Source organism: Somniosus microcephalus, chromosome 10 (genome assembly GCF_052327205.1).
Source record: "Somniosus microcephalus isolate GS21.2 chromosome 10, FLI_Smic_1.0, whole genome shotgun sequence".
Classification (NCBI taxonomy): domain Eukaryota; kingdom Metazoa; phylum Chordata; class Chondrichthyes; order Squaliformes; family Somniosidae; genus Somniosus; species Somniosus microcephalus.
In genome coordinates, this window is record NC_140996.1 from 238,443,055 (window position 1) to 238,470,956 (window position 27,902).

At 52.3% G+C, this 27,902-nt stretch overlaps 1 protein-coding gene across 2 annotated transcripts in view; it reads right to left on the reverse strand.

Moving 5' to 3' along the window:
- Positions 1-27,902, reverse strand: part of LOC147112208 (tripartite motif-containing protein 2-like) — a 320,620-nt gene that overhangs the window by 236,226 nt on the left and 56,492 nt on the right. The window contains exon 1 of one of the 2 annotated variants that reach the window (XM_085999867.1): positions 7,810-8,277. The exons of the other annotated variant lie outside the window; for it this stretch is intronic. The gene's annotated coding sequence lies outside the window, so the exon portion shown is untranslated. Of the gene's footprint in view, positions 1-7,809; positions 8,278-27,902 lie in introns of those variants that run through there. 2 annotated transcript variants of the gene reach the window in all.

The window sequence follows — 27,902 nt, forward strand, 5'->3', positions numbered from 1 at the left end:
GCGTGTTATCTTCTAAGTTAATAAAAGCCTTGTTTTGTTTCGCTAACATCGAGTCTCGGGATGATTGAGGCACATCAATTACATCAGTGACTACACTTCAAAACGTACTTCATTGGCTGTAAAGTGCTTTGTGGCGTCCTGAGTATGTGAAAACTGCGGTATGAATGCAAGTCTTTCTTTTTTCTTCTTTCAGTGACCATTCTTTAGAGTGCAGTGAGAGTCAGTGTCTGTGGAACTGTACCCCAGTGAGAGTCAGTGTCTGTGGAACTGTACCCCAGTGAGAGTCAGTGCCTGTGGAACTGTACCCCAGTGACAGTCAGTGTCTGTGGAACCCGTGCCCCAGTGAGAGTCAGTGTCTGTGGAACTGTACCCCAGTGAGAGTCAGTGTCTGTGGAATAGTACCCCACTGAGAGTCAGTGTCTGTGTAACTGTACCCCAGTGAGAGTCAGTGTCTGGAACTGTACCCCAGTGAGAGTCAGTGTCTGTGGAACTGTACCCCAGTGAGAGTCAGTGTCTGTGGAACCCATACCCCAGTGAGAGTCAGTGTGTGTGGAACTGTACCCCAGTGAGAGTCAGTGTCTGTGGAACCCATACCCCAGTGAGAGTCAGTGTCTGTGGAACAGTACCCCAGTGAGAGTCAGTGTCTGTGGAACTGTACCCCAGTGAGAGTCAGTGTGTGTGGAACTGTACCCCAGTGAGAGTCAGTGTGTGTGGAACTGTACCCCAGTGAGAGCCAGTGCCTGTGGAACGGTACCCCAGTGAGAGCCAGTGTCTGTGGAACTGTACCCCAGTGAGAGTCAGTGCCTGTGGAACTGTACCCCAGTGAGAGCCAGTGTCTGTGGAACCCGTACCCCAGTGAGAGTCAGTGTCTGTGGAACCCGTACCCCAGTGAGAGTCAGTGTCTGTGGAACCCGTACCCCAGTGAGTGTCAGTGTCTGTGGAACCCGTACCCCAGTGAGAGTCAGTGTCTGTGGAACCCGTACCCCAGTGAGAGTCAGTGTCTGTGGAACTGTACCCCAGTGAGAGTCAGTGTCTGTGGAACTGTACCCCAGTGAGAGTCAGTGTCTGTGGAACCCGTACTCCAGTGAGAGTCAGTGTCTGTGGAACCCGTACCCCAGTGAGAGTCAGTGTCTGTGGAACTGTACCCCAGTGAGAGTCAGTGTCTGTGGAACCCATACCCCAGTGAGAGTCAGTGTCTGTGGAACCCGTACCCCAGTGAGAGTCAGTGTCTGTGGAACCTGTACCCCAGTGAGAGTCAGTGTGTGTGGAACCCGTACCCCAGTGAGAGTCCATGTCTGTGGAACCCATACCCCAGTGAGATTCAGTGTCTGTGGAACACGTACCCCAGTGAGAGTCAGTGTCTGTGGAACCTGTACCCCAGTGAGAGTCAGTGTCTGTGGGACACATACCCCCAGTGAGAGTCAGTGTCTGTGGAACTGTACCCCAGTGAGAGTCAGTGTCTGTGGAACCCGTACCCCAGTGAGAAGCAGTGTCTGTGGAATCCGTACCCCAGTGAGAGTCAGTGTGTGTGGAACCCATACCCCAGTGAGAGTCAGTGCCTGTGGAACTGTACCCCAGTGAGAGTCAGTGTCTGTGGGACCCATACCCCAGTGAGAGTCAGTGTCTGTGGAACTGTACCCCAGTGAGAGTCAGTGTCTGTGGGACCCATACCCCAGTGAGAATCAGTGTCTGTGGAACTGTACCCCAGTGAGAGTCAGTGTCTGTGGAACCCGTACTCCAAGAGTCAGTGTCTGTGGAACTGTTCCCCAGTGATAGTGAGTGTCTGTGGAACTGTACCCCAGTGAGAGTCAGTGCCTGTGGAACTGTACCCCAGTGAGAGTCAGTGTCTGTGGAACCCGTACCCCAGTGAGAGTCAGTGTCTGTGGAACTGTACCCCAGTGAGAGTCAGTGTCTGTGGAACCCGTACCCCAGTGAGAGTCAGTGGTGGAGCGATTAAAATCAGGGATGCGCAAGAGTACAGAATTGGAGGAGTGCAGAGATCTCGGGGGGTTGTAGGGCTGGAGGAGATTAGAGAGATAGGGAGGGGCGAGGCCTTGGAGGGATTTGAAAAATGAGGATGAGAATTTTAAAATCGAGACTTTGCCAGACCGGGAGCCAATGTAGGTCAGTGAGCACAGCGGGTGATGGGTGAACGGGACTGGGTGTGAGTTAGGACACGGGCAAGTAAGCACAGGGGGTGATGGGTGAACGGGACTGGGTGTGAGTTAGGACACAGGGCAGTGAGCACAGGGGGTGATGGGTGAACCGGACTGGGTGTGAGTTAGGACACAGGGCAGTGAGCACAGGGGGTGATGGGTGAACGGGACTCGGTGCGATTTAGGACACGAGGCAGTGAGCACAGGGGGTGATGGGTGAACGGGACTGGGTGTGAGTTAGGACACGGGGCAGTGAGCACAGGGGGTGATGGGTGAACGGGACTGGGTGTGAGTTAGGACACGGGGCAGCGAGCCCAGGGGTGATGGGTGAACGGGACTGGGTGTGAGTTAGGACACGGGGCAGTGAGCACAGGGGGTGATGGGTGAACGGGACTGGGTGTGAGTTAGGACACGGGGCAGCGAGCCCAGGGGTGATGGGTGAATGGGACTGGGTGTGAGTTAGGACACGGGGCAGTGAGCACAGGGGGTGATGGGTGAACGGGACTGGGTGTGAGTCAGGACACAGGGCAGTGAGCACAGGGGGTGATGGGTGAACGGGACTGGGTGTGAGTTAGGACACGGGGCAGTGAGCACAGGGGGTGATGGGTGAACGGGACTCGGTGCGAGTTAGGACACGGGGCAGTGAGCACAGGGGGTGATGGGTGAACGGGACTGGGTGCGAGTTAGGACACGGGGCAGTGAGCACAGGGGGTGATGGGTGAACGGGACTGGGTGTGAGTTAGGACACGGGTCAGTGAGCACAGGGGGTGATGGGTGAACGGGACTGGGTGTGAGTTAGGACACGAGGCAGTGAGCACAGGGGGTGATGGGTGAACGGGACTGGGTGTGAGTTAGGACACGGGGCAGTGAGCACAGGGGGTGATGGGTGAACGGGACTGGGTGTGAGTTAGGACACGGGGCAGTGAGCCCAGGGGTGATGGGTGAACGGGACTGGGTGTGAGTTAGGACACGGGGCAGTGAGCACAGGGGGTGATGGGTGAACGGGACTGGGTGTGAGTTAGGACACGGGGCAGTGAGCACAGGGGGTGATGGGTGAACGGGACTGGGTGTGAGTCAGGACACAGGGCAGTGAGCACAGGGGGTGATGGGTGAACGGGACTGGGTGTGAGTTAGGACACGGGGCAGTGAGCACAGGGGGTGATGGGTGAACGGGACTCGGTGCGAGTTAGGACACGGGGCAGTGAGCACAGGGGGTGATGGGTGAACGGGACTGGGTGTGAGTTAGGACATGGGGCAGTGAGCACAGGGGGTGATGGGTGAACGGGACTGGGTGTGAGGACACGGGGCAGTGAGCACAGGGGGTGATGGGTGAACGGGACTGGGTGTGAGGACACGGGGCAGTGAGCACAGGGGGAGATGGGTGAATGGGACTGGGTGTGAGTTAGGACACTGTAATGATATCAGCAAATAGAGATGGTATTTGCCTGTTCGATTATGATGCCTTAATAGCATGTTTCTTTGTATTGATTGCTTGTGCCTGACCAGCAGAGGGCATGTGACCGAGAGAAGCAAGGCAGTTAGTTTAGTTTCAGCTTTGTTCTAGATGCATCACTAGCATAATGGTGTCTCCTGAATGCTGTATAAAGAGTTGAACAGACTTTAGATTAAAACTCATTCTCTTTCATAAATGTCTCGTCATTGAACCCACAAAGAAATCAATACAGACACGGGGCAGTGAGCACGGGGTGATGGATGAACGGGACTTGGTGCGAGTTAGGACACGGGGCAGTGAGCACAGAGGGTGATGGGTGAACGGGACTGGGTGTGAGTTAGGACATGGGGCAGTGAGCACAGGGGGTGATGGGTGAACGGGACTGGGTGCGAGTTAGGACACGGCAGTGAGCACAGGGGGTGATGGGTGAACGGGACTGGGTGTGAGTTAGGACACGGGGCAGTGAGCACAGGGGGTGATGGGTGAACGGGACTGGGTGTGAGTTAGGACACGGGGCAGTGAGCACAGGGGGTGATGGGTGAACGGGACTGGATGTGAGTTAGGACACGGGGCAGTGAGCACAGGGGGTGATGGGTGAACGGGACTGGGTGTGAGTTAGGACACGGGGCAGTGAGCACACGGGGTGATGGGTGAACGGGACTGGGTGTGAGTTAGGACACGGGGCAGTGAGCACAGGGGGTGATGGGTGAACGGGACTCAGTGCGAGTTAGGACACGGGGCAGTGAGCACAGCGGGTGTTGGGTGAACGGGACTGGGTGCGAGTTAGGACACGGGGCAGTGAGCACAGGGGGTGATGGGTGAACGGGACTGGGTGCGAGTTAGGACACGGGGCAGTGAGCACAGGGGGTGATGGGTGAACGGGACTGGGTGTGAGTTAGGACACGGGGCAGTGAGCACAGGGGGTGATGGGTGAACGGGACTCGGTGCGAGTTAGGACACGGGGCATTGAGCACAGGGGGTGATGGGTGAACGGGACTGGGTGTGAGTTAGGACACGGGGCAGTGAGCACAGGGGGTGATGGGTGAATGGGACTGGGTGTGAGTTAGGACACGGGGCAGTGAGCACAGGGGGTGATGGGTGAACGGGACTGGGTGTGAGTTAGGACACGGGGCAGTGAGCACAGGGGGTGATGGGTGAACGGGACTGGGTGTGAGTTAGGACACGGGGCAGTGAGCACAGGGGGTGATGGGTGAACGGGACTGGGTGTGAGTTAGGACACGGGGCAGCGAGCACGGGGGTGATGAGTGAACGGGACTGGGTGTGAGTTAGGACACGGGGCAGTGAGCACAGGGGGTGATGGATGGAGGGGACTGGATGTGAGTTAGGACACGGGGCAGTGAGCACAGGGGGTGATGGATGGAGGGGACTGGGTGTGAGTTAGGACACGGGGCAGTGAGCACAGGGGGTGATGGGTGAACGGGACTGGGTGTGAGTTAGGACACGGGGCAGTGAGCACAGGGGTGATGGGTGAACGGGACTCGGTGCGAGTTAGGACACGGGGCTGTGAGCACAGGGGGTGATATGCGAACGGGACTTGGTGCGAGTTAGGACATGGGGCAGTGAGCCCAGGGGTGATGGGCGAACGGGACTGGGTGTGAGTTAGGACACGGGGCAGTGAGCACAGGGGGTGATGGGTGAACGGGACTGGGTGCGAGTTAGGACACGGGGCAGTGAGCACAGGGGGTGATGAGTGAACGGGACTGGGTGTGAGTTAGGACACGGGGCAGCGAGCACAGGGGTGATGAGTGAACGGGACTGGGTGTGAGTTAGGACACGGGGCAGTGAGCACAGGGGGTGATGGGTGAACGGGACTCGGTGCGAGTTAGGACACGGGGCAGTGAGCACAGGGGGTGATGGGTGAACGGGACTGGGTGTGAGTCAGGACACGGGGCAGTCAGCACAGGGGGTGATGGGTGAACGGGACCGGGTGTGAGTTAGGACACGGGGCAGTGAGCACAGGGGGTGGTGGGTGAACGGGACTGGGTGTCAGTTAGGACACGGGGCAGTGAGCACAGGGCTGATGGGTGAACGGGACTGGGTGTGAGTTAGGACACGGGGCAGTGAGCACAGGGGGTGATGGGTGAACGGGACCGGGTGTGAGTTAGGACACGGGGCAGTGAGCACAGGGGGTGATGGGTGAACGGGACTGGGTGTCAGTTAGGACACGGGGCAGTGAGCACAGGGGGTGATGGGTGAACGGGACTGGGTGTGAGTTAGGACACGGGGCAGCGAGCACGGGGGTGATGAGTGAACGGGACTGGGTGCGAGTTAGGACACGGGGCAGTGAGCACAGGGGGTGATGGGTGAACGGGACCGGGTGTGAGTTAGGACACGGGGCAGTGAGCACAGGGGGTGGTGGGTGAACGGGACTGGGTGTCAGTTAGGACACGGGGCAGTGAGCACAGGGGGTGATGGGTGAACGGGACTGGGTGTGAGTTAGGACACGGGGCAGTGAGCACAGGGGGTGATGGGTGAACGGGACTGGGTGCGAGTTAGGACACGGGGCAGTGAGCACAGGGGGGTGATGGGTGAACGGGACTGGGTGTGAGTTAGGACACGGGGCAGTGAGCACAGGGGGTGATGGGTGAACGGGACTGGGTGCGAGTTAGGACACGGGGCAGTGAGCACAGGGGGTGATGGGTGAACAGGACTTGGTGCAAGTTAGGACACGGGGCAGTGAGCACAGGGGGTGATGGGTGAACGGGACTTGGTGCAAGTTAGGACACGGGGCAGTGAGCACAGGGGGTGATGGGTGAACGGGACTGGGTGTGAGTTAGGACACGGGGCAGTGAGCACAGGGGGTGATGGGTGAATGGGACTGGGTGTGAGTTAGGACACGGGGCAGTGAGCACGGGGTGATGGGTGAACGGGACCGGGTGTGAGTTAGGACACGGGGCAGTGAGCACGGGGTGATGGGTGAACGGGACCGGGTGTGAGTTAGGACACAGGGCAGTGAGCACAGGGGGTGACGGGTGAACGGGACTTGGTGCAAGTTAGGACACGGGCAGTTTACGGATTCACAGTGAAAGCAGGGAGTGAAAGAATTTGCACAATGTGAGGGGGCTGACACTCAGCGATAAACAAACTGGCATCGAGAGGTGGGGGCGGGGGATGAACACGGAGCCCGGGTTATGACGGGTGAGACCGAGGTTCCGTAATATCAACGCAATCTGGGCAGAATTGGCCAAACCCACGCAAAGTATCCGGGATTTTGAACCGTGAATTACGCCCAAAACCACTTACGTTTGTGTTTTCCACCATCTTTTACACTGGTTTAAGCTTTAATTGGCCCGGATCAGGCCCCGCCCCCGGGTTGGCATGGCGAGATTCTGCCGATCGCGCGGGTTCAGGAAGGCGCTTTAAATCGTGCTCAGTTTCTGAGGTGCACAGGCACCAGGAGGCACGTTTTAAATGGTTTTTCATTTCAAAAATATTTAATTTACTCAGAAACTGATGAGTGTACATCAGTGAAACTATTAAATAGTTCAGTACAGTTTCTTAAAGTCATTTTCGGTGGTTTGAGCTTCTCAGAGGTGGGGGACGGGACTCTCTCATGCTGAGTTTTGGTGATAGACCCATTGTCAGCAGCTTTAATAAAACTGCCCCAGGTCACCTCTCTCAAACACACCGAGGAACTCTGGTTAATGGAAAGAAAGGATTCCGCTCTATTACGCCGCCCGGTTGCGCTGGTTCATGAAAGATGTGATGGTTGTGATTATGCAAATGATTTTTAGTGGCCTGACCTAACCGGCGTGACGGGCACGAGTTCCCGCTGGTGCCCGAAGGCAGGCTCTACCCCGAGTGTTAGGACAGGGTCCTGCGCCCGTCACCAACAGCCTCGGCACTGCCACCACCTAACTCGCTGACATTCACATCTTCTCTGGTCGGTTCAGAGGCAGGAGCAGCTTTTTAATTCCACACCACCCCGCCTCTCGCCCATCGAGAAATCGGGGAGGCTCCGGCAGTTATACTCTTACTGGTCAAACTGCGCTTCACATCCAGACACGTTCCAGGAAAAGGGATGAGGCTTATCCCAGGACCGTGACTGGCACTGAAGCCCAAGGCAGCTCCATGTCGCTCCCCTTACAACATTGCTGCTGCCTCTGAGTGACTTCCACCGTTACCAGGCCCCTCTCTGGGTTAACAGCTCGAGATAAAAAGAGAGAAAGGACGACTTACAGAGCAGCAGGGAGGCCGGCAACTCATGGCACTGAAAGACTCCTGGCCCCTGGGGTGAAGGAATCGGCAGCAGTCGGCTCGGGAGCAGGTCTGGTGAAGGACTAGGCCGGAGAGGAATGGTAACTGTGGGAAGTGCCTGCTTCGCTCCCCAGTCCTCAGCAGCTGAGTGTGCAGGAGATGACGTCACTCTGCAGCAGGCTCCTGTTCCCAGGCCCCAATGTGTTGTGTGTGTATGACTGGCTCCACCCATGGATAACAGCCTGAGGAAGCTCACTGCTGATTGACAACTGCTGCCCTCTACTTCCCTGTGTAATAATCTCAGGGCCTCAAGGCAGCGGCTGATCGACTGAGCTCCTCTCTCCCACCCATAGTACAGCTGCACCAGCTTGCTGACTGAGTCAATTAGCATCTTAACTGGGGGCTGTTTAACAGGGAACGGGAGAGAATAGGAGAGGCTGAACGGAGCAAGCAATGATTACAAACAAACACATCCACTGCCAGCGTGGCTGAGTGGGAGCACGCTCACCCGAGCCCAGAGGTCGTGGAGTCAAATCTACTCCAGGACTTGAGCACAGAATCTAGCATGACGAGGGAGCCCTGTATCATCAATGCAGCAACAATGCAGCAGCAACAGTGTGAATACTGAATGCCACAGGAACCAGGCACTCTGCTCACCAGGGTCACAGAGGAGACGGCAGCAACCTACATTTATACAGGACCTTTCATGTAGTGAAACGCCCCAAGGCGCTTCACAGGAACATTAAGACAAAATCTGACACCGAACCACATTATGAGATATTCGGGCAGGTGCAGGTGAGACTTAAGGAGCATCTTAAAGGAGAGAGAGAGGTAGAGAGGTGGAGAGGTTTAGGGAGGGAATTCCAGAGCTTAGGCCGTTGTAACAGAGCCTGGTCTCCAATCCCCTTGGATCCCCTTGCCATTGGACCAAGACCGTGCTGTGTCAAGCCCGTGTGGTAGCTGGTGTGCAACGGCCACCCCACGTTAAAAGAATTCACGCACAGGCATCTTCCACCCTTTAAAATGAAGTTCGGGACCTGGAACTCATCAGTCACCTGAGAACTCATTTTTAATGTGGAAGCAAGTCATCCTCGGTTCCGAGGGACGGCCTAAGAGATTAGGGCCCAGGCAACAGAAGGCACAGCCACCAATGGTGGAGCGATTATAATCGGGGATGCTCAAGAGGGCCGAATTGGAGGAGCGCAGAGATCTCGGGGGGTTGCAGGGCTGGAGGAGATTACAGAGATAGGGAGGGGCGAGGCCTTGGAGGGATTTGAATACAAGGATGAGAATTTTAAAATCGAGGCATTGCCGGACCGGGAGCCAATGTAGGTCTGCGAGCACAGGGAGTGCTGGGTGCACGGGACTCGGTGTGAGTTAGGACACGGGTCAGTGAGCACAGGGGGTGATGGGTGAACGGGACTGGGTGTGAGTTAGGACACGGGGCAGTGAGCACAGGGGGTGATGGGTGAACGGTGTGAGTTAGGACACGGGGCAGTGAGCACAGGGGGTGATGGGTGAACGGGACTGGGTGTGAGTTAGGACACGGGGCAGTGAGCACAGGGGGTGATGGGTGAACGGGACTGGGTGTGAGTTAGGACACGGGGCAGTGAGCACAGGGGGTGATGGGTGAACGGGACTGGGTGTGAGTTAGGACTCGGGGCAGTGAGCACAGGGGATGATGGGTGAACGGGACTGGGTGTGAGTTAGGACACGGGGCAGTGAGCACAGGGGGTGATGGGTGAACGGAACTGGGTGTGAGTTAGGACACGGGGCAGTGAGCACAGGGAGTGATGGGTGAACGGGACTGGGTGTGAGTTAGGACACGGGGCAGTGAGCACAGGGAGTGATGGGTGAACGGGACTCGGTGCGAGTTAGGACACGGGGCAGTGAGCACAGGGGTGATGGGTGAACGGGACTGGGTGTGAGTTAGGACACGGGGCAGTGAGCACAGGGGGTGATTGGTGAACGGGACTCGGTGCGAGTTAGGACACGGGGCAGTGAGCACAGGGGTTGATGGGTGAATGGGACTGGGTGTGAGTTAGGACACGAGGCAGTGAGCACAGGGAGTGCTGGGTGAACGGGACTGGGTGTGAGTTAGGACACGGGGCAGTGAGCACAGGGGGTGATGGGTGAACGGGACCGGGTGCGAGTTAGGACACGGGGCAGTGAGCACGGGGTGATGGGTGAACGGGACTGGGTGTGAGTTAGGACACGGGGCAGTGAGCACAGGGGGTGATGGGTGAACGGGACCGGGTGCGAGTTAGGACACGGGGCAGTGAGCACGGGGTGATGGGTGAACGGGACTGGGTGTGAGTTAGGACACGGGGCAGTGAGCACAGGGGGTGATGGGTGAACGGGACTGGGTGTGAGTTAGGACACGGGGCAGTGAGCACAGGGGGTGATGGGTGAACGGGACTGGGTGTGAGTTAGGACACGGGGCAGTGAGCACAGGGGGTGATGGGTGAACGGGACTGGGTGTGAGTTAGGACACGGGGCAGTGAGCACAGGGGTGATGGGTGAACGGGACTGGGTGTGAGTTAGGACACGGGGCAGTGAGCACAGCGGGTGATGGGTGAACGGGACTCGGTGCGAGTTAGGACACGGGGCAGTGAGCACAGGGGGTGATGGGTGAACGGGACTGGGTGCGAGTTAGGACACGGGGCAGTGAGCACAGGGGGTGATGGGTGAACGGGACTGGGTGTGAGTTAGGACACGGGGCAGTGAGCACAGGGGGTGATGGGTGAACGGGACTGGGTGTGAGTTAGGACACGGGGCAGTGAGCACAGGGGGTGATGGGTGAACGGGACTGGGTGTGAGTTAGGACACGGGGCAGTGAGCACAGGGGGTGATGGGTGAACGGGACTGGGTGTGAGTTAGGACACGGGGCAGTGAGCACAGGGGGTGATGGGTGAACGGGACTGGGTGTGAGTTAGGACACGGGGCAGTGAGCACAGGGGGTGATGGGTGAACGGGACTGGGTGTGAGTTAGGACACGGGGCAGTGAGCACAGGGGGTGATGGGTGAACGGGACTGGGTGTGAGTTAGGACACGGGGCAGTGAGCACAGGGGGTGATGGGTGAACGGGACTGGGTGTGAGTTAGGACACGGGGCAGCAGAGGTTTACGGAGGTTTAAACAAAGACAGAATCTATGAGTGAGTGAGATCCTTTTAAGGCAGGTTCTATCTGGGCCTGTCTGTGTAAGTCACAGAGTGGTCTTTGTAAACAAGTGTACAAATGGTGGGCATAGTGACAGAGTGTGAACAGCTGCAGCTCAGCACAGTCGCTGCATTCATGGGCTCCCAGCCCCGAGCTCCTCGTCTTCTCGCTCAATCGTTGGCTGGACAACATTCTCGCACTCGCCCCACCATCCCCTGAAATTGTCGACTCGCCCTAGGCACAGGACGAATCACAACCCATTCCGATCCTGCTCTCACCATCTGTCCCCACACACTGCCTTCACCAGGAGTTACTGGTCACAGAGCAGGGCCGGCAACCCAGGGGCAGGAGCACTGACAGCAGCTGGGATCAGCTGACTCCCCACAGGCCGGGAATGGAGCCTGGGATCTTCCTGCACTGTGTGAGGGGCTCAGTACCACACCGGGTGGGGCAGTTGCCCACTGAGCCCTCCATGGCCTCGCCCCTCCCTATCTCTGTCACCTCCTCCAGCCCCACAACCCCCCCGAGATATTTGCGCTCCTCTAATTCTGGCCTCTTGCACATCCCCAATTATAATCGCTCCACCACTGGCGGCCGTGCCTTCAGCTGCTTGGGCCCCGAGCTCTGGAATTCCCTCCCTAAACCTCTCCGCCTCTTTACCTCTCTCTCCTTCTTTGAGACGCTCCTTAAAACCGACCTCTTTGACCAAGCTTTTGGTCACCTGTCCCAATATCTCATGTGACTCAGTGTCAAGTGTTGTTTTATATCGCTCCTGTGAAGCACCCTGGGACATTAAAGGCGCTATATAAATACAAGTTGTTGTTGTTGAGTCAGTAAGGAGTCGGTCTCTCGCCTTTCTTTCCCTCCAATCCCCCGTCACTCTAAGGGTGCAAGTCCCTTCTGGACTGGCCCCATTCTACCCCTCCCTGCTCCAACCCTCACCAGGAAATGAATCGAGGAAAGTTCCAGAATTTCTCTCCAATCTTGTATCCTTCTAACCCTCAGTCCTGTTCCTCCCCGGATATTTCCCCAATCTTTCTTTAAAGGCCAAAGTGCTTGATCCGGATAACATTCCTCATCAATGAATCCAGGCTCCAGAACCTGCTGGCCTTTCCTGTCATTAGCCAAGCCTCTCGGCATTTCCAAAATCCTGCCCCCTCTCCCTCTCCCCCTCCCTCTCCCTCTCCCTCCCTCTCTCCCCCCCTCCCCCTTCCTCTCCCCCTCCCTCCCTCTCCCCTCCCCCCCTCTCCCTCCTCCCCCTCCCTCCCTCTCCCCTCCCCCCCCTCTCCCTCCTCCCCCTCCCCCTCCCCCCTCCCCCTCCCTCTCCCCCTCCCTCTCCCCCTCCCCCTCTCTCCCCCTCCCCCCCTCCTCCCCCTCCCTCTCCCCTCTCCCCCCTCTCCCCTCCCTCTCTCTCTCCCTCCTCCTCCCTCCTCCCCCCCCTCTCCAAGCCTCTGTCCATCTCTCCTCTCTCTTTCTCTCTCTCTCTCTCTCTTACCGAGAGCCTCTGTCCATCTCTCCTCTCTCTTTCTCTCTCTCTCTCTCTCTTACCGAGAGCCTCTGTCTATCTCTCCTCCCTCTCTGACACTCTCGGTAAAAGATCCCATGGCACTATTTTGAAGAAGAGCAGGGGGGTTCTCCCCGGTGTCCTGCCCAATATTTATTCCTCAAGCACCATCACTGACACAGATGACCCGGTCATTATCACATTGCTGTTTGTGGGAGCTCGCTGTGTGTAAATTGGCTGCGGCGTTTCCCACATTACAACAGTGACTACACTTCAAAAGAAAGTATTTCATTGGCTGTAAAGCGCCTTGGGACGTCCTGAGGTGGTGACCGGCGCTGGAGAAATGCAAGTCTTTCTTTCTCTTTCCACCAGTGTCCATCACGGTGATGAGTTCCTGGTAATATTTACCGTCTCGTTCTCTCGGGCCATGGGTTCAGACAGCCTTGTTTCTGTTTCCCTCTCCTCCCATGAAGATATTTACACTCAGTCAGAAACCCGAGGAAATCCAGCCCAGGGACTCCGAAACATAGGAACAGGAGGAGGCCATTCGGCCCCTCGAGCCAGTTCCATCGTTCAATTACGTCATGGCTGATCTGTATCTTAACTCCATTTACCCGCCTTGGTTCCATAACCCTTAATACCCTTACCCAACAACAATCTAACGATTTCAGTCTTGATCATTTCATTGACCCCAGGCTTCAACAGCCTTTTGGGGGAGAGAGTTCCAGATTTCCACTTAACATTTGTAAGAACATAAGAAATAGGAGCAGGAGTCGGCCATTCGGCCCCTCGAGCCTGCTCCGCCATTCAATAAGATCATGGCTGATCTTCGACCTCATCTCCACTTCCCTGCACTATCCCCATATCCCTTGATTCCCTTAATATTCAAAAATCTATTGACCTCTATCTTGAATATACTCAACGACTGAGCCTCCACAGCCCTCTGGGGTAGAGAATTCCAAAGATTCACCACCCTCTGAGTGAAGAAATTCCTCCTCATCTCAGTCCTAAATGGCTGACCCCTTATTCTGAGACTGTGACCCCTGGTTCTAGACTCTCCAGCCAGGGGAAACATCCTCCCTGCATCTACCCTGTCAAGCCCTGCAAGAATTTTGTATGTTTCAATGAGATCACCTCTCATTCTTCTAAACTCTAGAGAATATAGGCCTAGTCTACTCAATCTCTCCTCACAGGACAATCCCCCCATCCCAGGAATCAGTCTGGTGAACCTTCGTTGCACTCCGTCTATGGCAAGTATATCCTTCCTTAGGTAAGGAGACCAAAACTGTACACAATACTCCAGGTGTGGTCTCACCAGGGCCCTATATAATTACAGTAAGACATCTTTACTCTTATACTCAAATCCTCTTGTAATAAAGGCCAACAGACCATTTGCTTTCCTAATTGCTTGCTGTACCTGCATGTTAACTTTCAGCGATTGGTGTACAAGGACACCCAGGTCCCTCTGAACACCAACTGTTCACAATCTCTCACCATTTAAAAAATACTCTGCTTTTCTGTTTTACCCACCAAAGTGGATAACCTCACATTTTATTCCAGTTGCCATGTTATTGCCCACTCACTTAGCCTGTCTATATCCCCTTGAAGCCTCCTTGCATCCTCCTCACAACTTACATTCCCACCCAGCTTTGTATCATCAGCAAACTTGGATATATTACATTTGGTCCCCTCATCCAAATCATTGATGTAGATTGTGAATAGCTGAGGCCCAAGCACTGGTCCTTGCGGTACCCCACTAGTTACAGCCTGCCAACCCGAAAATGACCCGTTTATTCCTACTCTGTTTTCTGTCCGTTAACCAATCCTCAATCCATGCTAGTATATTACCCCCAATCCCATGAGCCCTAATTTTGTTTAATAACCTCTTGTGTGGCACCTTACCAAAGGCCTTCTGAAAATCCAAATACACCACATCCACTGGTTCCCCCTTACCTATTCTGCTAGTTACAACCTCAAAAAATTCTAACAGATTTGTCAAACACAATTTCCCTTTCATAAATCCGTGTTGACTCTCCCCAATCCTATTATTATTTTCTAAGTGCCCTGTTACCACGTCCTTAATAATAGATTCTAGCATTTTCCCTACTACTGTTGTCAGGCTAACTGGTCTGTAGTTCCTCGTTTTCTCTCTCCCTCCTTTCTTAAATTGTGGGGTTACATTTGCTACCTTGCAATCCATGGGAACCGTTCCAAAATCTATAGAATTTTGGAAGATGACAACCAATGCATCCACCATCTCTATAGCCACCTCTTTCAAAACCATAGGATGTAGGCCATCAGGTCCAGGGGATTTATTGGCTTTCAGTCCCACTAATTTCTCCAGTACTATTTTTTTACTAATACTAATTTCTTTCAGTTCCTCATTCTCACTAGACCCTTGGTTTTCCACTATTTCTGGGCGGTTTTTTGCATCTTCTTCCATGAAGACAGACACAAATTGGGCTGGATTTTCATTCAGGTGCGGGTTGGTGTCGTGTAATCCACATTTTGTGTTATCCATACGAATCTAATTGTACGAATCTAATTGGATGTGGGAGATTGATGCTATTTTAACTTAATTGCCCAATTGAGTTCCAGTGTGTGGGAACCCTTGACAAATGAGTTTCTCCAATCTGAAAGTCGCCTCCGATGACGTCATCATTGCTGCTGCATTTAAGGTCTGCAACAAGCCTTGCTTCTTCTGCAGGCTGACAACCTTTTGGCATTTGCTGATACACTGAGCTGGAAGCAGAATGGCCAGAGAAAGACCGAGGTCTGCACCCCGTTTTGACGACGTTGCCCTGCAGGCTTTAGTGGAGGGAGCAAGAGCTCACAAGGTGGTGCTCTTCCCTTCATCAGGGAGGAAGATGCCTCCCCAGTAGACAAAGGCTGCGTGGCTGCAAGTGGCAGAGGAGGTCAACTCCTTATCGGCTACCCGCAGAACCTGGATACAGTGCAGGAAGAGATTTCATGACCTTCAGCGCACTGGAAAAGTGAGTATGAATTTCCCATCACTCTCAATCTGATCTCCATTGCCTCTCCTCACCAGCACTCAGCTTTAGCAATCTCTTCTTCCACATCCCACTTGACACTGACATCCATGCACCCTTACCCATTTCCTCTCTCTCTATGGTCACATTCACCTAACTATTCGACTATGCAGCCCTCACACTCCCTATCACTGTGATGCTATGAAAACAACTGACAACACACAGGGAGGGCCCTTGGTCTTGCTACCTCACTCCATCTTTGTCTCCTTCTAAGTATCTATGCTATGGATTCTCTACACTCACTCCTTCATTCTCACTCAACCTCCACTTGTCTCCCTCATTGCAGGAAAACAGAGCTCACAATAAAAGAGAACGAGCGAGGACAGGAGGAGGGCCACCATCAGTAGCCCAGCTCACCCCCTGGGAGGAGGCGATCCTGGAGATCGTAGGAGTGGAGGACGATGCGCAAGTGGGGGACGGACAGACGGGTGCATCGCAGCAAGCTGGTGACAGAATAGTTTTCCATCTTTCTCATTGACATTGCATGAGTCACTGAAAATGTTTCGGAAGCTCTAACAGATGGACTTAAGATCATCTGCAATATGCGATGTGCATGTAACCTTGGCATCACATCTCTTACTCTTTCCTTTACTCCACCACAGGACCATCGCAAGCACCCGTCCCCACTAGCCAGGAGGAACAGGCTGAGCCTCCAGACTCCTCAGAGGAAGCTGCAACCTCTAAGGGCGCAGCGTCAGCAGAATTCAGCGCACCCAGCACCAGCGCAGACACACACTTCGGTGGGACCTTCGGGACATAGAGTAGTGTTGTCACCTGGTGTATCACAGCTCACAAGTGAGCATCAGCAGATTGTGGAGACAGGGACAGCAGTGGAGAGTCCTAGTCGGAGGGCGCAGGACTCTGCCAGCTCGGCTCAGCTGCATGTCGACCCTCTGCCTCTGGGTCCATCCGTAAGATCAGAGATGATGCAACTCCAGGCACAGATGCAGGAATCTCTGACAGGTTTTGTCTCCAGGGTCGCTGCGAGTGTGGAGCGAATGGAGGAGTCCCTCGCTAACATGAGCAGAGCCTTTGTGGAGTCATTAGCGCATGAACGCATCACCACGGAAAGGATGGCTACAGTAGACGAGAGGATGGCTACGGCCATGGAGGAGCTAAGTCACCAGAGTGTTGAAAACATGGTGAGTGTTCAGAATAGACTGACATCTCTGGAGGAGCGATGGTCAGCTATTGAACAGAGAAACCAGATCTTCATGGCAGTCCCTCTGAGTAGGACTGCCAGTGCAGATACAGGTCCCCATGGCCCCCCTGATGGGCAGCAAGGTGCTTTCAAGCCACTTGCAAGCGCTGAGGGGGACCTGACCCATGAGAGGGAAGTTGGTGGCAGATATCAAGGAAGTGGGGGCTCCTCTCCAAGCGCTCACACTTCCATGCCACTGCAGAGCCCCAGAGTCCACACCCAACTGAGATCGGCGTCTCAACCCCTGCACAGCCGCAGGAGCAGCAGACTGTTGCCGAGCCCTCAGAGGACGCCCGCCAAAGGTGTTGAGACAGGAGCAGCAAGAAACTGAGCAAGGGGCCTCCACATCTGCTGAAGCCACAGGGGAAGCACCACGTAAGAGCACGCATAAGAGAAAGATACTGCACAAATAGTCACAAGGGTAGTCACTTAGGTGAAATTTGATGTTTTATGTGTAAAAGCCATCATATGAATCATGTACATAAAAATCTGATGGCTACTGCTGTAGTTGTGGCGTGTGGCATTTCGTGAATGGGACATCCACATTGAGGGCTTAGGATTACTTGCAATTGTCAGCATGGTGGTCAAATTGCTAGGAGACAGCTGGTTCTTGGCCATTGTCGATGCTCAGGTAAGAAGATGCGAGGCAAAAGTGCTTGAGTGGCTAGGCTAAGCAAATCTGGCCAAGATGAGTGTGTTCCTTGCATCTCGCGCCTGCCGCTGGTTGATGGGCCTCTGCAGGATGTTCGTTTTCGCCCTCCTCCTCCTCCTCCTCCTCCTCATCTGTTGTGAAGTTGCAAACCACAACGATTCTGGAGACCCTGGCTGCTGAGTACTGCAGGGCTCCACCTGATCTATCCAGGCATCTGAAGCGCATCTTCAGCAAACCGATGGTTTGCTTGTGAAATAAAGAATAGATTTGCCTTCCAAAACTAGGCTTTATTAACTTTAAAATCTGCAGCACATCTTTCCACATCCAGTCCCAACCAAAGCTGGAAAAGAACTGAATTTAAGGTGGCCACCACACATCATGTGACATCAACTACCAATGAGATTACAACATATATCCCAAGGCAGTTAACAAACAACCAATCACAATACTTTTACTAAACAAGGAATAATCACCACATTCACCCGTCCTTTTAAAATATACTCCAACCTAAATAACCTTTACAATTTATAATTAATTATTTACAACTAAAACTATGCACAAGAGTAAAACTGTTTACATGACACAATACTAAGTGAACAACAACAAATAATAACATTGCACATAAGTATTAAGTATCTCTCAACTAAAACAATATAATATAATATTTCAACAATTTTAAAACATTACTATCAATTTAAAAGTCCATTTTCAATCGGTCGACCAGATATCTTGTTCGTGTCGACCTTCTTAACCTTGGTGAAATTCCTTGCCCTCCCACACCAGAAGGCACAGAAGTATCTTCAGCAGGAAGGCTATCCATATCCCGATTTTCAACGGTTTCCGGATTAGAAATCCCATCAGAAGGTAAACTGGGAGGGTCATAAACATCCATCAAGGGCTGACTAATAGAAGTATAATTATCTGCAATCGGATTGGAGACATTCGTAGTATCTGTAACGGCATCCACATTATCTAAATCATGACTATTGTTAATATCCTCAGAAGAGGGCTGGCCACCACAAGGAGCCAAGTCTTTAATTGAAACGGTACTTTCTTTCCCATCTTGGAATCGAATATGAGCATATTGGGAATTTGCCTCCAACAGCTTCACCTCCTCCACTAAAGGATCATATTTTGACAATCTAACATGGCGTCGAAGCAGCACAGGTCCCTGCATAGTAAGCCATGAAGGTACCGAATATCCCGTAGTAGATCTCCGCGGATAGTTAAAAAGCCTTTCATGGGGGGGGGGGGTCACATTAGTAGCCGTTGAAAGCAATGATCTAATGGAATGCAGGGCATCAGGCAGTACCATTTCCCACTGTGTATTCTTAAGGTTCCGGGTTGTCAAAGCCAACATAACTGCCTTCCAGATCACCCCATTGTATCGTTCGCACTGTCCATTAACCTGGGGATTATACGGGGTAGTTCTACTAGTAGAAATTCCCCGACTCTGAAGGTATTCCTTCAACTGGGAAGACATAAAAGAACTTCCCTGATCCGAATGGATATACGCAGGCATCCCAAAGATGACAAAAAGTTGAGTCAGACATTTGATAACTGTAGCAGCTGATACATCTGCACAAGGAAAAGCAAACGGGAACCTTGAAAACTCATCCACAACAGTAAAAATATATCGGTTTTGAGTAGTTGAAGGAAGAGGCCCCTTAAAATCGATGCTCAAACGTTCAAAAGGAGAAGTAGCCTTTATAAGATGAGCTCATTGAGGCTTAAAGAAATTCGGTTTACACCGAGCGCAGATAGAACATGATGAAGTCATCCGCTTGACGTCTTCAACTGAAAAGGGCAAATTCTTACTGCGTACGAAGTGTATCATCCTCATAACCCCAGGATGACATAAGGCATTGTGAAGATTAATAAGCGTATCTCCGTGAATCACAGAACAATAAGCCCTCGACAGTGCATCAGCAGCAACATTATCCTTCCCCGGACGATAAACTATGTCAAAATGGCAACATGCCAACTCAATCCTCCATCTCATTATTTTATCATTTTTGATCTTTCCAAAATGTTTAACATCAAACATAAAGGACACAGATTTTTGATCAGTTACCAACGTGAAATGTCGCCCCGATAAATAATGTCTCCATTTACGCAATGCTTCTACTATTGCGTATGCCTCTTTCTCTATTGAAGAATGTCTTTTTTCACTATTGTTCAAAGCACGTGAGAAAAAGGCCACAGGTCTTCCATTTTGGTTCAGAGTAGCCCCAATTGCAAAATCAGAAGCATCCGTCTCGATCACAAAAGGAACCTGCTCATCAATAGAATGCACAACTGCTCCTAAAATATCCTTTTTAAAATTCTCAAAACATGTCCTGGCCTCCCATGATAGAGGATATGTCGTAACCCGAATAAGAGGTCGGATCTTCCGTGAAAAATTTGCAATCCAATTAGAATAATAAGAAAACAGTCCAACAACTCATTGCAAAGCCTTAGAATTAGTAGGACAAGGTAAATCAATCAATGGTCGCAGGCGTTCTGGATCTGGTTTAATCTTGTTTCCGGAGATAATATACCCCAATAGATTTACCTCAGTAGTCGAAAAGATACATTTCTCTTTGTTAAAAGTTAAACCAACTTTTTCCGCAGCTTGAAGGAATCTTTTTAAATTAGAATCATGCTCCACCCTTGATTTGCCACACACTGTGATGTCATCTAAGTATGAAAAGGTGTCAGAGAGGGAGTTATCACTTATAAAAGCATCCATTGCCCATTGAAAACAAGCAACACCATTAGTAACACCAAATGGTATTCGGCAAAACTGATACAGCTTTCCACCAGCCTCAAAGGCCGTATATGGTTGATCCTTCTTAACAATAGGAATCTGATGATAAGCACTCTTTAGGTCAATAGTGCTAAAAACCTTATACTGAGATACTTTATTGATAAGCTCATCAATCTTAGGCAAAGGGTACGCATCTAATTGAGTATACCTATTAATAGTTTGGGAATAGTCTATCACCATTCGTTTCTTGTGTCTCTCGTTAGTCGTGACAACTACCTGTGCTCGCCAAGGCGAACAACTAGGTTCAATGATTCCTTCCAATAAGAGACGTTGAACTTCAGAATTAATAAATTCTCTATCCTGACTACTATATCTTCTTGACTTGGTAGCAATTGGCTTACAATCCGGCATCAAATTGGAAAAAAGTGATAATGGAGAAATGGATAAAGAGGTTAATCCACAAATAGATAAAGGTGGCTTAGTCCCTCCAAATGAAAGACTAAGAGACTCGTGTAACTGAAGCACATCATGTCCAATCAAAATATCCGCACAGAGATTAGGCAAAACAGATAGGCGTATATCAGTATACGTATTACCTAGAAGAATCATTTTCACAAAGCAACAACCAGCTATTTGTGAAGTAAGGGTCGTCTGAGCCATACACACCTGATACGTAACAGGCGAAATTTTCAAATGCTTCTCCTTCGCAAACTGAAGACTTATAAAACTCTCAGTACTGCCCGTATCTATAAGGGCCTTCACTTCCAACCCATTAACTTGAGCCGTAACTATAGCTTTATTTAGGCCATGAGCAAATGCAGCAGAAATTGATGCAATAAACGCCCTATCTAAAGGCTGAACAGTCACAGAGGAGGAGGTGGTAGAGGAGGGCCCTCCCACACCAGGGGAGGAGGAGGTAATTGAACCTGATGATTTGCACACGCGTGCATAATGACCTCTCTTGCCGCATTTACTACACACAGCCTCCCGAGCAGGACACTTCAGACGAGGGTGCCGGATATTCCCACAAAAATAACACTTCTGAATCCTAGAGGCAACAGCCGCCGAAGTAGAAACTGTTTCAGAATCTAGTAAACCACTCCCATTAAGTCCACATAATTCCTTTCCATCCGAAACTGCCGAAACCATAGTCGCAGGCCGATTAAAAAGAGCATAAGAATCCGAACTTCTCTGAGCCACATCCAATGTAGAAGCTTGCTCAAAAGCACTTTTAAGATCCAAAGTCTTATTTTCTAACAACCGCTGACGAATTGATCTAGACAGTAATCCATTAATAAAAGCATCCAGTACCGATTCTTCCTTATATTCTTCAGCCATCACGGCCTTATAATTACAGTTAACACTAAGGCACCGAAGTGCTTGTAAATAAGTATCCAAAGATTCTCCCACCTGCTGCCTACGGGCAGATAGAAGGTGACGTGCAAATACCTCATTCTTTGGTTTAACAAAAATCTTTTCCAATGTAGAAATAGCCACTTCATAAGTTTTACAGTCCAAAATATATTTATATACATCTGGAGCAATGTAGTTGATCAGCATATTCAGCTTATTTAGAGACTCTTGATCCAACACGCCCAAAAAGTTTTTAAATGTACAATACCAATGTTTCCATTTATCATCCACTCCAGCAGAATTGGGGTCAGCCTTGAATCGTTCTGGTTGAAGATATCGCTCCATTCTAACATAAAGTTAATAAATTGAAATAAAGAATAGATTTGCCTTCCAAAACTAGGCTTTATTAACTTTAAAATCTGCAGCACATCTTTCCACATCCAGTCCCAACCAAAGCTGGAAAAGAACTGAATTTAAGGTGGCCACCACACATCATGTGACATCAACTACCAATGAGATTACAACATATATCCCAAGGCAGTTAACAAACAACCAATCACAATACTTTTACTAAACAAGGAATAATCACCACAGCTTGATTATGGCTCTGGTGGACATGTGGCTGGAGTTGTAGCTCTCCTCAGCTTCATTGGATGGGCTCCTCAATGACGTCATTAGCCATGTCCTCAGGGGATAGCCCTTGTCTCCAAGTAGCCATCTGTTAAGTTGGTCTGGTGGACTGAATAGCGGAGGCACACTAGATTGGCACAGTGTGAAGGAGTCATGGCAACTGCCAGGGTACTTGGCACAAACATGCAAAATGTCCTTCTTGTGGTCACACACCAGCTGAACGTTAAGGGAGTGGAAGCCCTTGCGATTGACAAAAATACCTGGATTGTGATGGGGTGCCTTTAGGGCCACATGTGTGCAGTCAACGACGCCCTGCACCCTTGGAAAGCCTGCCAGATGAGCTAATCCAACCGCACGCGCCGTGACACTTGCTAGATCCTTGGTGAAATGGATGTGATTGTGCGCGAGGGCATCGGTTACCTGTGTGATGCATGTGTGTGCGGCCGCCTGCGAGATGCTGCTGATGTCTGCTGCTGATCCCTGGAATGAGCCTGAGGCAAAAAAGTTGAGTGTGGTGGTGACTTTGACGGGCACTGGTAAGGGTTGTCCACCTGGTCCTCTGGCCTGCAGGTCTTGTTGCAACATTGCGCAGATGTCACCTACTACCTCTCGCAAAAGTCGGAGCCACCTTTGGCACTGCTGCTCAGTCATGTTGAGATAGCTGACCCTGTGTCTGTAGACCCTGTTTGGGGGGTATCTCCTGTGCCAATGGGCTTCCATGCGCTGGCCCCTTCTGGCCTGTGCATCTTCAGGTGGGTGAGCAGCAGCCTGGCTCTCCTGCTGCTGCTGCTGTTGGTGCTGCTGTTGTTGTTCGGCCTCATCTAATATCCAGAAGGGAAGGAAATAAATGGCTCCCATGCTTCTGGTAGATGCCTCAGTTGAGGAAGCGCTCAGTGAAGGTGGCGAGAGGGGTTTCCCAGGAGGTCACACTGGAGTTGGGTGTCAGGCTCCAAACTTCCACAGCTGTGGTTATGCCTTCTAAAAGTTCCCCCAGACCTGAGACTACAAAGTCCTGCCACCTACAAATGATGGCTGATCAAATCTCCTCTTTAATGGTTGACCTGCAGCTGATAGTCAGCAATCCAACTGTGCTCCCGCCAGGTTTCACCGTCATGTTTCAGAACAGGCGTGTTTCACGTGGGAAAAGGGTTAAAATCGCAATGGCCATTCAAAATACATTATAGAGGCAATTTAGTGCTTTAAAGGGCCTTAACGGCCTATCTCGCCTCTTGGAGGCGGGACGGAGACGGGGCCATCAGACACGAATTTTTGAAAATTGCGTGGAGGCGGGATGGAGTCGGGGTCGGGCCCACCCACCAATTTTGGCAATTTAAACCACCCGCACACCTCTAATCCCGCCTCCACGGCCCAATGAAAATCGACCCCAAAGTATTTGTTTAATTTCTCAGCCATTTCCTTATTCCCCATTATAATTTCTCCTGTCTCAGCCTCTAAGGGACCCACATTTACTTTTCGCTAATCTTTTACTTTTTACATATCTATGTAAGGTTTTACAGTCTGTTTTTCTGTCTCTCGCTAGTTTATCTCATATTCTATTTTCCCTTTCTTTATCAATTTCTTGATCCTCCTTGGTTGAATTCTAAAATCCGCCCAATCTTCAGGCTTACTATTCTTTTTGGCAGCATTATAAGCCTCTTCCTTTAATCTAATACCATCTTTAATTACTCTTGTAAGCCACGGTGGGACCATTTTTCCGGTGGTATTTTTATTCCTTAAGGGAATGTACATTGGCTGTGAATTAAATGTTTGCAATTACTTTTCTAATGTCAGTGTCTGTGGAACCCGTACCCCAGTGAGCGTCAGTGTCTGTGGAACTGTACCCCAGTGAGCGTCAGTGTCTGTGGAACTGTACCCCAGTGAGCGTCAGTGTCTGTGGAACCCGTACCCCAGTGAGAGTCAGTGTCTGTGGAACTGTACCCCAGTGAGCGTCAGTGTCTGTGGAATCCGTACCCCAGTGAGCGTCAGTGTCTGTGGAACTGTACCCCAGTGAGAGTCAGTGTCTGTGGAACACGTACCCCAGTGAGCGTCAGTGTCTGTGGAACCCGTACCCCAGTGAGAGTCAGTGTCTGTGGAACTGTACCCCAGTGAGAGTCAGTATCTGTGGAACCCGTACCCCAGTGAGAGTCAGTGTCTGTGGAACCCGTACCCCAGTGAGAGTCAGTGTCTGTGGAACCCGTACCCCAGTGAGAGTTAGTGTCTGTGGAACTGTACCCCAGTGAGAGTCAGTGTCTGTGGAACACGTACCCCAGTGAGCGTCAGTATCTGTGGAACCCGTACCCCAGTGAGCGTCAGTATCTGTGGAACCCATACCCCAGTGAGCGTCAGTGTCTGTGGAACCCGTACCCCAGTGAGCGTCAGTATCTGTGGAACCCATACCCCAGTGAGCGTCAGTGTCTGTGGAACCCATACCCCAGTGAGCGTCAGTGTCTGTGGAACCCGTACCCCAGTGAGAGTCAGTGTCTGTGGAACATAGAAACATAGAAGATAGGAGCTGGAGTAGGCCATTCGGCCCCTTGAGCCTGCGCCGCCATTCAATGCGATCATGGCTGATCATCCAAATTCAGTACCCTGTCCCTGCTTTCTCCCCATATCCCTTGATCCCTTTAGCCTTAAGAAATATATCCAACTCCTTCTTGAATATATTTAATGAATTGGCCTCTACTGCCTTCTGTGGTAGAGAATTCCACAGGTTCACCACTCTCTGGGTGAAGAAACTCCTCCTCATTTCTGTCCTAAATGGCCTATCCCTTATCCTTAGACTGTGACCCCTGGTTCTGGACTCCCCGATCATTGGGAACATCCTTCCTGCATCTAGTCTGTCCAGTCCTGTCAGAATTTTATAAGTTTCAATGAGATCCCCTCTCATTCTTCTAAACTCCAGCGAGTATAAGCCCAATCGACCCAATCTCTCCTCATATGTCATTCCTGCCATCCCAGGTATCAGCCTGGTGAATCTTCGCTGAACTCCTTCCATGGCAAGAACATCCTTCCTCAGGTAAGGCGACCGAAACGGCACACAATACTCAAGATGTGGTCTCACCAAGGCCCTGTACAACTGCAGCAAGACATCCTTGCTCCTGTACTCGAACCCTCTCGCTACGAAGGCTAACATACCATTTGCCTTCTTAACCGCCTGCTGCACCTGCATGCTTACCTACAGCGACTGGTGCACAAGGACACCCAGGTCTTGTTGCACTTCCCCTTCTCCCAATCTATTGCCATTCAGATAATAATCTGCCTTCCTGTTTTGACACCAAAGTGGATAACCTCACATTTATCCACGTTATATTGCATCTGCCATGTTTCTGCCCAATCACCCAACCTGTCCAAATCATAATGGAGTTTCTTGGCATCCTCCTCACAGCACACACGCCCACCCAGCTTTGTGTCGCCTGCAAATTTGGAGATATTACTTCTAGTTCCCTTTTCTAGATCATTAATATATATTGTGAATAGCAAGGACCGATCCCTGTGGTACCCCACTAATCACTGCCTGCCACTCGGAAAAAGACCCGTTTATTCCAACTCTTTGCTTCCTGTCTGCCAACCAATTCTCTATCCAAGTCAATACCTTGCCCCCAATCCCATGTGCCTTAACTTTACACGCTAATCTCTTATGTGGGACCTTATCGAAAGCCTTTTCAAAGTCCAAATACACCACATCCACTGGTTCTCCCTTATCTATTTTACGAGTTACATCCTCAAAAAATTCCTGAGTCAACTACTGTGGGACCGTATCCCAGTGAGAGTCAGTGTCTATGGAACTGTACCCCAGTGAGAGTCAGTGTCTATGGAACTGTACCCCAGTGAGAGTCAGTGTCTATGGAACTGTACCCCAGTGAGAGTCGGTGTGTGTGGAACCCGTACCCCAGTGAGAGTCAGTGCCTGTGGAACCCGTACCCCAGTGAGAGTCAGTGTCTGTGGAACCCGTACCCCAGTGAGAGTCAGTGTCTGTGGAACCCGTACCCCAGTGAGAGTCAGTGTGTGTGGAACCCGTACCCCAGTGAGAGTCAGTGTGTGTGGAACCCGTACCCCAGTGAGAGTCAGTGTCTGTGGAACTGTACCCCAGTGAGAGTCAGTGTCTGTGGAACTGTACCCCAGTGTGAGTCAGTGTCTGTGGAACCTGTACCCCAGTGAGAGTCAGTGTCTGTGGAACTGTACCCCAGTGAGAGTCAGTGTCTGTGGAACCCGTACCCCAGTGAGAGTCAGTGTCTGTGGAACCTGTACCCCAGTGAGAGTCAGTGTCTGTGGAACTGTACTCCAGTGAGAGTCAGTGTCTGTGGGACCCGTACCCCAGTGAGAGTCAGTGTCTGTCGAACTGTACCCCAGTGAGAGTCAGTGTCTGTGGGACCCGTACCCCAGTGAGAGGCAGCACCTTCAGGAAAAGAGGCAGGAATTTACAATTTGTATTTCTATAGCGCCTTTAACGTAGTAAAACGTCCCAAGGTGCTTCACAGGGGCATTATCAGACAAAATTTGACACCGAGCTACATAAGTTTCAGCCGTGGCTCAGTGGGGCGCCCTTCCCCTGGTGTCCTGTGGGGCTCGCCCTTCCCCCGGTGCCCTGTGGGACTGGGCCCTTCCCCCGGTGCCCTGTGGGACTGGGCCCTTCCCCCGGTGTCCTGTGGGACTGGGCCCTTCCCCCGGTGTCCTGTGGGACTGGGCCCTTCCCCCGGTGTGCTGTGGGACTGGGCCCTTCCCCCGGTGTCCTGTGGGACTGGGCCCTTCCCCCGGTGTCCTGTGGGACTGGGCCCTTCCCTCGGTGCCCTGTGGGACTGGGCCCTTCCCTCGGTGCCCTGTGGGACTGGGCCCTTCCCCCGGTGTGCTGTGGGACTGGGCCCTTCCCCCGGTTCCCTGTGGGACTGGGCCCTGCCCCCGGTGTCCTGTGGGACTCGCCCTTCCCCCAGTGCCCTGTGGGACTGGGCCCTTCCCCCGGTGCCCTGTGGGACTGGGCCCTTCCCCCGGTGCCCTGTGGGACTGGGCCCTTCCCCCGGTGCCCTGTGGGACTGGGCCCTTCCCCCGGTGCCCTGTGGGACTGGGCCCTTCCCCCGGTGCCCTGTGGGACTGGGCCCTTCCCCCGGTGCCCTGTGGGACTGGACCCTTCCCCCGGTGCCCTGTGGGACTGGGCCCTTCCCCCGGTGCCCTGTGGGACTGGGCCCTTCCCCCGGTGCCCTGTGGGACTGGGCCCTTCCCCCGGTGCCCTGTGGGACTGGGCCCTTCCCCCGGTGTCCTGTGGGACTGGGCCCTTCCCCCGGTGCCCTGTGGGACTCGCCCTTCCCCCGGTGTCCTGTGGGACTGGGCCCTTCCCCCGGTGCCCTGTGGGACTGGGCCCTTCCCCCGGTGTCCTGTGGGACTGGGCCCTTCCCCCGGTGCCCTGTGGGACTGGGCCCTTCCCCCGGTGCCCTGCCCTGTGGGTGTAGTGTATGTGCCTTTAAGTCAGAACTACTTTTACAGCTCCTGTATACTATAGTACCGGCAGTGATCACACCGGTATATAAGCTTTGCGCATGCCTCTGTACCCCCAGTCTAGAGATTACCCTTCTCCAGTAAAGACCTGTTATTTGTTAATGTACAGCATCCGTGTGATTATTTAATAATAGCGTATCCACTGAACCATGGATCCAACAGTGGCGACGAGTGTCGATTCAAATCTACCTGCAACAGAAAAAAAAAAAATAGTCGAGGCCAGGAACACGGGCGTCGACCACGAGCAACCGCCCAGCAGTCAGGCAGAGATCCAACTTCGCAGGGGAGG